Below are 9,921 nucleotides of genomic sequence, written 5' to 3' on the forward strand. Positions count from 1 at the left end.
AAAAAAAAAAAAAAAAAAAAATCTCAAGTAGGCCTGGGCTTGTGGCTCAGTGGTAGAGCATTTGCCTAGTATGTGTGAGGCACAGCACCAGATAAATAATTAAATAAATTTTGTTCATCTACAACTAAAAAAAATTTTTTTTAAAAAATCTCAAGTATGTATTCATCTAATCTAAGAAAGCAAGCAAATTGAGAATTCCAAATTAAGTGTGGACATTAAAGCCCATTAAACATCATTAATTTATTCAGTTAACAGATGTTTATTAAGTTTTTCCTATGTGCTGAGCATTGGAAAGCAACAGTGAAAGAACTGGTGTCTTGAAGCTAGTGGGAAATAAATAAAATTCAACAAGTATGTGCTGTGGAGTATATAGCAGAAGCAACTGGCTGGGTTTGTGGCTCAGTGGTAGAGCACTCACCTAGCATGTGCGAGGCCCTGGATTCAATCCTCAGTACCACATAAAAATAAATTAATTAATTAAATAAAGGTATTGTGTTTAACTACAACCAAAAGATAAATATAAAAAATTAATAATTGTGGTAGATAAGTGGTTGGATTCAAAAGATGTATACAAACAAATATAGTTAAAGAATAGAATTGACAGAACATGGTGAATGTTTGGACACTGCAATAAGGGAAAGGAGGAGTTAAGAATGATGGCCAGGGCTGGGGATGTGGTAGAGCACTTGCCTAGTGTTTTAAGTAGCTTTTTTGTTACTATGACCAAAATACCCAATAAGAACAGTTTTAGAGGAAGAAAAGTTTGGTGTTCACAGTGTCAGTCGATGGACAGCTGGCTCTGAATGGAGCTCAAATCTCGAGGTGAGGCAGAACATCATGGTGGAAGGGTATGGTGGAGGAAAGCAGCTCAGGTCATCACACCAGGAAGCAGAGAGAAAGAGAGAGATACTGCAGACCAGGAACAAATTATAGACCCCAAAGGCACACCCATGGTAACCCACCTCCTCCAGCCACACCCTACCTTCCTACATTTACCACCCAGTTAATCCCTATCAGGGGATTAATGCACTGATTAGGTTAAGACTCATAACCCAGTCATGTCATCTCTAAACTTTCTTGCATTGACTCAAATGTGAGCTTTTGGGGTACACCTCACATCTAAACCACAACACCTGACATACATAAGACCCCAGTTCAATCCTCAGATTACAAAACAAAACCTAAGAACCTAGAGTATGAATCTGCAGCTAAGGGGGTAGATCTTTCCCAATGTACATATTTTGAAATTAAAAACAACTGTCAAGAGGTTAGCCCAAGAATGTTAACAACAGCCTCAAACTTAAAATAATCCAAGTGTTCAGTAGGAGAATGAATAAACACATTATGGCACACTCCTACAATGACATACTACTCCAAGTAATAGATAATGAACTATTGAAACCCATCAGTACAAGAAGCCAGACCCAAAACACCACATTATCCCATTTACATGAAGGTAAAGAACAGGTAAAATTAGTATATAGTATTAAAAATCATAGTAGTTGTTGCCTGGATTTTCTGAATGTGGGGTACAGGGAGGTGAGGATAAGGGGTTTGGATAGAAGACACTGAAAGGGAACCAAGTCCTTTGAACCATGAACCAAAGGGCAATGTCCTAGGTTTGTCTTGACTGGGGTATTCGTTACATGGGAGGGTGGATTTATCTTAATTTATCCAGTTATATATATTACATTTATGAATTTTACTGTATATAATTAAATAAATCATTCAGTGAAAAATAAATTTTGTAAAATTTTCATATAATCTTAGTAAAAATTTCAAAAATAAAGTTTCAGATTCAATTTTACTTAATAATTTATCAAGAAAAGAAAACTCTCACGAGAGCATTTCCACAAGCTCCTACCATCATCACATCTGCCCACCTACATCTGTGCCCAGATACTGTCTTTCCTCCTCTTTCTAAAAATGAACTGCTGTGCTCCTAGGGCCAACTCCTCCATTTTCGCATTAGGTCTCATTCCATCTCGTCTCACCTCATCAAGGGCATTACTCTAGCAACTCTCCTCTCACCCTTCTCCATAAATTTTTGGTCTCTACTGAATCATTCATATGAGAATAAAAACATGCTGTAAAAGTTCCCATCTTAAAGAAAGAGCTAGCTTGCTGGGCACAGTGGCCCTCACCTGCCAGCTACTCAGGAGGCTGAGGCAGGAAATAAATAAAACAAAGTGCTAGGGATGAAGCTCAGTACTGCAGTGCTTGTCTAGCCCTGAGTTCAATCCCCAATACTGGAGAGAGAGAGAGAGAGAGAACCTAACCCTAACCCTAACCCTTCCCTTAACCTGACAGCCTCCTCCCTCTTCTACTCCATTTCTCTTCTCCTATCTTAACAAAACTCTCAAAATGCTGCCTGTATTCTATATCTACAATTCCCACCCATGTCTTCTCTTGAACACCTCCAAGTAGGGTTTTGCTTTTATCATTCAACTCAAACAGCCTACTAAGATCACCAGTAGGGCCTGGGGTTGTGACTCAGCAGTAGAGCGCTGGCCTAATATGTGCAAGGCGCTGTTGTTTGATCCTCAGCACCACATAAAAACAATTAAAATACAGGTATTGTGTCCAACTACAACTAAGAAAAAAAAGAAAGATCATCAGTAACCTTTATGTGGCCAGTCCACCGACTTCTTTCTTCCTTGAAACACTCGTTACTCGCTGCCAGGAATCACAGTTCTCTTCATACCTCATGGACTGCTCTTCCTTTGCTAATTCATCTTCCTCAGCCTGATCTCCTAAGTGTTCGGTGTGGTCCTTGCACCTCTGTTTCCTGTCCTATGCTCAGTGACATCTGTCTTACAGCTTAAATATAATCTACATGCTGACAGTAGCTAAATTTTTAAAAAATCTGTCTCCTCAAGACCCACCTCAAGAATCCCACCAAACCTCTAAGCCCACATTAATTAATCCCAGCATAGCTCAGAGGAAAAAATGCAAGGTCTTTTGTAGGGGAGAAAATAACTTTATACATATAGAAAACATATCAGTTGAAGGCAACTGGGATTGTCAGAAATTTGGGGAGCATACAGACATATTCTAAAAGTGTTAGTCCAAGGAGAAAAAAAAATGTAAGCTTAGATCTAGCTAAATTTATCAATATATAAAATATGGATATTTGATATGTTTGTCCAAGTCCCTGGGTGTGACTATAACAATTTGCTTTGTTGGCTCATGAGTCTGGCTGCAAGGGTGACCTTAGTAAATGAAACTGAATGCCAAATTTTCTTTTATGTAGGAATGAAACCTAAGGCTCAGGGAAATGGGTGTGTTCAGCAGATCTCTTCATCCACGCATCAAATGTGACCTCTCGGTGGCCTGGAGGCTTCCCTTCATCAAGCCATTACTAAATTAGTAAGTAGGAAAAGGTTAATCAGTTAATAAAATGCCTTGATATGGGAGGCCCCCAATCCTCGAAAAGCTCTGTGTTGGCTTCCACTACAGTCAGCCATGATGGTAAGAAAGGTTTCCATGAAATTGAGGATACTGATTTCAGTAGGATAATAGGATCCAGGAGGAGGAGGCCGGGTGGCAGCATTTAATCAGGAGAGACAAGACAGATGCAATTACCACATTAATCTGCACAGAGGAAATGTTAATCAAGTGTTTTAGCACAAGAGATTTGTGGCAGTAATTAACAATTACAAGATCCCTAGCAATGAGATAGATGGGCAGCTTATCAAAGTTTTGCTTTAGAAAATGTCTAGGAGGTCTTTAGAGAAAGCAGTATGCAATCATTTAAAAGTACATACTTGTAAACATTTTGCTAGCCCTGTATTAATTAGACACAACATTAGGAGTTTTAAGATTCTAATATTTTCATTTTCAAGTTGTACTACAAAAATATCTTAAAGTGGGCTGCAGTTGTGGCTTAGCAGTAGAGCACTTGCCTAGCATATGCAAGGCCCTGGGTTCAATTCTCAGCACCACATAAAAATAAATAAAATAAAGATATTATAGGGGCTGGGGATGTGGCTCAAGCAGTAGCGCGCTCGCCTGGCATGCGTGCGGCCCGGGTTCGATCCTCAGCACCACATACAAACAAAGATGTTGGGTCCGCCGAAAACTAAAAAATAAAAATAAATATTAAAAAAAAAAAAAAAGATATTATAAAAAAATACTTTAAAGTATTTGAACAGGATCAGTAAATGAGATTATTGAAAAAGGTGGGACACAAAACAGCATGATAGTATGATTTACATCTACTAAATATATATATATTTAATAACAGTACACTATTATATAGTATATATTAATTAATATAGTATAAAATATAGACTAGAAGGAACTTTTGGTTTCAATCAAGATAGAATAACAGGGACAGGGGTTATAGCTCAGTGACAGAGCACTTGCCCAGCATGTGTGAGACACCATTTTTGATCCTCAGCACCACATAAAAAAATAAATAAAATAAAGTTTAAAAAGAAAGATAGAATAACCGAAACCAGGTTTACTCTTCTGCCTACAACAACTAAAAAATTGACCAAAATTCATTGAGAAACATAAGCTACCTAAATGTGCTCAAAAGAAATAGAAACTCAAATAACCCTGTTTCTATCAAAGAAATTGCACTTGTAGTTAAAAGTTTCCCCCACTAAAATAAAACTGCTCTAGAATCCATATGAATTTTTTGGTGAGTTCTACCAGTCAGGCCAAAATAATACCAATGCTATCTAAAAGCTTCCAAAAACTTGAAGAGAATAAAATACTTGCCAACTGATTCTACAAGGCTAATATTATTCTGACACCAAAACTCAATAATGATATTACAATACACAAGCAACACACACACATAAGCACAAACTAAGCACCGGTATCCCTCAAGAATATAAATGTAAGTGCGGGGAGTTTGGCTCAGTGGTAGAGCACTTGCCTAGCACCTGTGAGGCACTGGGTTTGATCCTCAGCACCACATAAAAATAATTAGCTTAAAAAGCTATTAAAAATATATATAAATGTAAATAATTCTTAACAAAATTCCACCAAGCTGAATCCAGCAATGTACAGAAATGATAGTATTTTATGCCCAAGTGAGATTTTTCCCAGTAACAAGTGAAAATCAACTGATTACAAGTAATACATTTAGCTCCTGGGCTACATTGGGCCCCAGAATTTTGGCATCCAGAGTTTCAGTCCTTAGAGATTAAAGCATTGCTACCCAATGTGTGGTCTATAAATTGGTCTTTATTACTGATCTGCAACAAGATAAGGATTTTATACAAGATCACTGAGTGTCCTGTGAGTTATCTCCCTCAACCTGCTTAGCAAGATTTTCTGAATAGAGGAGGTAAGCAATACATTGATTTACATTCTGGTGTAAACATCTCATTTTGTCTTGTGCAGTTCTTTCGGTGGAACTGTATTTAAAAACTTCCTACTGAAGAAATTAGCTAACAATCTGAACTGTGTCTGGGGTTCTTACTGTGAAGTTTCACAGTTAGGCAAACTCCAAATAGGCTAAGATTTGGGTGACATTTTTATTTCTAACTCTTAAATATTAGTGAACAGCCAAAAATCATCAGACCTTTTAGGAAAGTCTATCATGAAAGAGACCAAAAGAAATAGTCAAAAAGACTTCAGGAAACTGAGGCAAGTAGATAGTAGGGGAAAAAAAATCTCTTGAATAAAAAATGATGACATGCTTAAAGAGATAAAGGAGACAGAATCCATGAAATAAGATCATAAAACCGTGGTTGCTACTACTGTTTTGTGGGGTTTTGTTTGTTTGTTTGTTTTTTCAGTACTGGGGATTGAGGCCAGGGACAAGCTACCACTGAACTGCATCTCCAGTTCTTTAATTTAATTTAATTCTTTTTTTTTTTCTTTTAATTTAATTCTTTTTTTCTTTCTTCCTTTCTTTCTTTTGAAACAGTTACCGAAGCTGTCCTCAAACTTGGGATCCTGCTGTCTCAGCCTCCTGAGTAGCTGGAATTACAGGCATGTGCCATCATGCCCAGTTTAAAGTTTGTGGTTGTGGTTGTTGTTGTTTTAGGATATTGTATTTAGACAACAAGAAAGTGCTCTTGGAAATGGAGACTACAACAAAAATTTTATGTTAAGGAGAAGAGTTTAATGATAAAGAAATCTTTCAGAAAGTAAACAAAGATAAACCAAAGGAAAATGAGAAATTAAAAAACAAGAAAACTCAAAAGATTGAGTGCCAGTGCCCAAATTTAGAAAGAAAAACACATAAAGAAAATCATTAAATAAATCATGCAAATTTTCTATAGCTGAACAACAAACCTTCAGACTGAATGAAAGTTTTGAGTACCCAGCACAATAAATGAAAAAGACCCATTACAAGCTGCAGTATTATTGAATTTCATACCTAAAATTAAAAAGATTTAAGGGGTTTTGGAAATTTAAAAGTCACATGCAATGGGTGAATGTCCTCAGAATGTTCTCCACTGTGATCACCGAAGCTAGAAAATAATGAAGCAAAAAAGACAAGAGGGAGGGCTGGGGGTGTGGCAAGCCTGGCATGCGTGAAGCACTGGGTTTGATCCTCAGCACCACATAAAAGTAAATGAATAAAATAAAGGTTTAAAAAAAAAAAGAAAAGAGGGAATATTATCGCTAACCCAGAATTCCATCCCCACCAAACAATTGGTTATGTATAAGGGTAGAATTAGATTTTTTTTTTTTTTTTGGTACCAAGGATGGAACTTGGGGCACTAGACTACTGAGTCACATCCCCATCCCTATTTTGCATTTTATTTAGAGACAGGGTCTCACTGAGTGGCTTAGCCTCAGCCTCCTGAGCCACTGGGATTACAGGCGTGTGCCACCATGCCCTGCAAAATTAGACATTTTTAGACAAGTAACGTGTGAAAAATGACCTCCCATGTACCCTTTCTCAGAAAGCTGCTGGTGGATGTATGTCACCAAAAAGAGGGAAAGAACCAGATTACACACTTGATGGAGGTAACTGAGAAGAGCTTAATGGAGGGACTTTTTACAGAGCTGTGGACTACTTGGAGGGGTTAAGGAAAGCAACAAGGAGCAGTATAGCATTCTGGGCCTGCAAACACCCTAGGCCTCAACAGTCCGGGAGATAGACAGAGCTAGGTGAAGAGGGTGGCCTGATAGAAGCCCTGCTTTAGATAAAGGGAGGGAGTTGGGGGAATCAGTGCCCCAACTTGACTCTCTTCCTCCCTCCTTCCTTGGCTGAACCCAACCAAAGACCAAAAAGAACAGTGATAATATGAACCCCGAGAGAAAGCACAGAGCAGAATCAAAGGAAAGAGCAAGGGGCATGAAGGCCAAGGGATTTCTGCGCCAGAAGCTGGAATTAAAGTCCTAGAAGACCATGTAGCAGATTGGAACAAGACACTGGAGAACTACAGGGTGGATATCTTAAAATTTGATAAAAGAAACCAACTGGTTACTTTATGTGCTTAATGATCTTAAAGGATATTGATCATTCTTTCTAAGATTGAGGAAAATAATTTGTCATAGTTGTAGAGCAAACTAAGCAAAGAAACTAGGCTACTATTAAGTGAATATTAAGTGAAGAAAAATTAAAAGTAGAACCAGGAAGAAAAAAAAAACAGTCTTTATACTTAGTTCAACTCTGAATACTGTGCATGTAAAAGTTATAAGAGATATTGAGTGTTCATTTAATAATCTGATAAGTGTAGAGACAGGAACTGATAGCAAATGGTAATATTTCAAACCAAAATATCAAGAAACAGCAGTATCGGGTATGGTGGTGCATACCTGTAATATTATCTATTCTGGAGGCTGAGGCAGGAGGATGGCAAGTTTGAGACCAGGCTGGACAACTGAGATTCTGCTTCAAAATAAAAAATTAAAAGGACTCGGGCTGGGGATGTGGCTCAAGCAGTAGTGCGCTCGCCTGGCATGAGTGCAGCCCGGGTTCGATCCTCAGCACCACATACAAACAAAGATATTGTGTCCGCGGATAACTAAAAAATAAAAAAAATATTAAAATTCTCTCTCTCTCTCTTTAAAAAAAAATATTTAAAAAGTTCTCTCTCTAAAAAAAAAAAAATTAAAAGGACTGAGGATGTTACTCAGTGGTAGAGTGCCTGCCAAGCATGTATGAGATCCTGGGGCTCAATCCCCAATACTGGAAAGACAAAACAAAAACTGCAGTATAAGCATGTCACTTAGAAATACAGTGCAAATATCGGAGGAACCAGTTGTGTGATTGATTGCATGTGTCAGCTTGATAGGGCCACAGGTACCCATCCATTTGGTTAAACATAATTTCTGAGTGTATCTTTGAAGAGGTTAGCCCTTGAATTGGTGGTCTCAATACAATAGATGGCTCCTGCCAGTATGGGTGGACATCTTCCTTCAACAAAAGTTGAAGGAAGATTAAATTAATTCTGCCTGACTGATCAGCTGGTACCCACATCTCCCACCCTTGGCATTCCTGGTTCTCAGGCTTTCAAACTTAGACTGGAATCCACATCGTGGCTCTCAGACCTTCAAAATACTCCATCGTGCCTCCTAGTCTCCAGCTTGCAAATGGCTGACGGTGGAACTCTGCCTCCATAATCACAGCAGCCAATACCTTACAATGAACTTCTGCATAAAGATATATATGTATTTTATATATATATATATATATATATATATATATACACATATATATGTAATATATATATATATATATATATACATATATATGTAATATGACAGTATATAGATATATCCTCTCCAATTGGAGATACACAGTCAAAAAAAAGACATGAAATAGTAGTTCCTAAAGAATAGAGGGAGGTGGTAGTTTGGGGGAGGGATGGAACTAGGGATTACATTTTTCATTACAAATTTTATAATTCTTTCCATCTTTAACCTGTGTACAGATAGTACTGTGGTAAAATTTAAAATTAAACTTAAAACAGCAAATTAAAAGGTTTTTTGTTAAAATGAAATTAAACTAGGCAGGGCACAGTGGTTATGCCTAAAGTTCTAGCTACTCTGGAGACTGAGGCAGGAGGATTGCAAATTTGAGGCAAGCCTGGGTAATTTAGTAAGATCCTGTTCCTAAATAAAATTAAAAAGGTTTGGGGATGTAATTAAGTGATAGAAGGCTTGCCTAAACATGCAAGGCCCTGGGTTCAATCCCTAGTACTGCAAATAATAGTAATAATAATTACTAATTAAAAGATGGATAACTTCTTTATACCAGTTTAATATGAAATAAGCAATAAAACCTTGTTCATTCCTATCTTGTTCCAGTTCCATGATTTCCAAGTTTCTTCTCCCCTGTGCTCCAGCTCCCTCACATGTTATTAAGTGAAGATTATTTTACCATCTTCACAAGGAAGGAGGAAAACTAATAAAAAAAATGATTGATAAGTATAAAGAAGCTGCTGAAAAGATGAGGAATCTGGGGCAAGTTTTTTTTTTTTTGGCTTAAAATTGTTAGAACAGAAGATATGAAAAAGAATTATAGAATGTGGGGGTTTAATTCAGAAATTTCTTCTTGGAGACAGACTTTTATTGAACAAATACATTCTGCAAATGCTGTCAAGTATATCAACAACCAGAGTGGGCATCCAAAGCACTCACAAAGCCAGTAAACATGGTACTCAAGACAAAACCCACTTAAACCTGGGTGCAGGGGTGCACTCCTGTGATCCCAGCTATTCAGGAGGATCCAAGTTCATAGACCACCTTGGTCAAATAACAAGACCCTGTCTCAAAATAAAAAAGAAGTGGGGATGTAGTTCAGTGGTAGAGTGATTGCTTAGTATGTGTGAGGCCCTGGGTTCAGTTCCCACTGGAGGGAGGGGGATTTGCTAAGCTAAAATATAACAAAACAACAATAAAGCTAACAATAACTGAGCAATTGCTAAGTGGCAGGTATTGTGCTGAGCCCCTTGTTTGCATTACATCACTCAAGTCCTCACAGAGTTCCTGTGTATCAGG

At 37.6% G+C, this 9,921-nt stretch overlaps 1 long non-coding RNA gene across 1 annotated transcript in view; it reads left to right on the plus strand.

Annotated features, from left to right (window-relative positions):
* LOC125618660 overlaps window positions 1-3,382 on the plus strand; it is a 46,779-nt gene extending 43,397 nt beyond the window's left edge. The window contains exon 3 of the long non-coding RNA XR_007350002.1: window positions 3,254-3,382. This is a non-coding gene — a long non-coding RNA (uncharacterized LOC125618660). The remainder of the gene's footprint in view (window positions 1-3,253) is intronic.
* Window positions 3,383-9,921: the final 6,539 nt, after the last annotated feature.

Source organism: Marmota marmota, unplaced genomic scaffold (assembly GCF_001458135.2).
Source record: "Marmota marmota marmota unplaced genomic scaffold, marMar, whole genome shotgun sequence".
Classification (NCBI taxonomy): domain Eukaryota; kingdom Metazoa; phylum Chordata; class Mammalia; order Rodentia; family Sciuridae; genus Marmota; species Marmota marmota.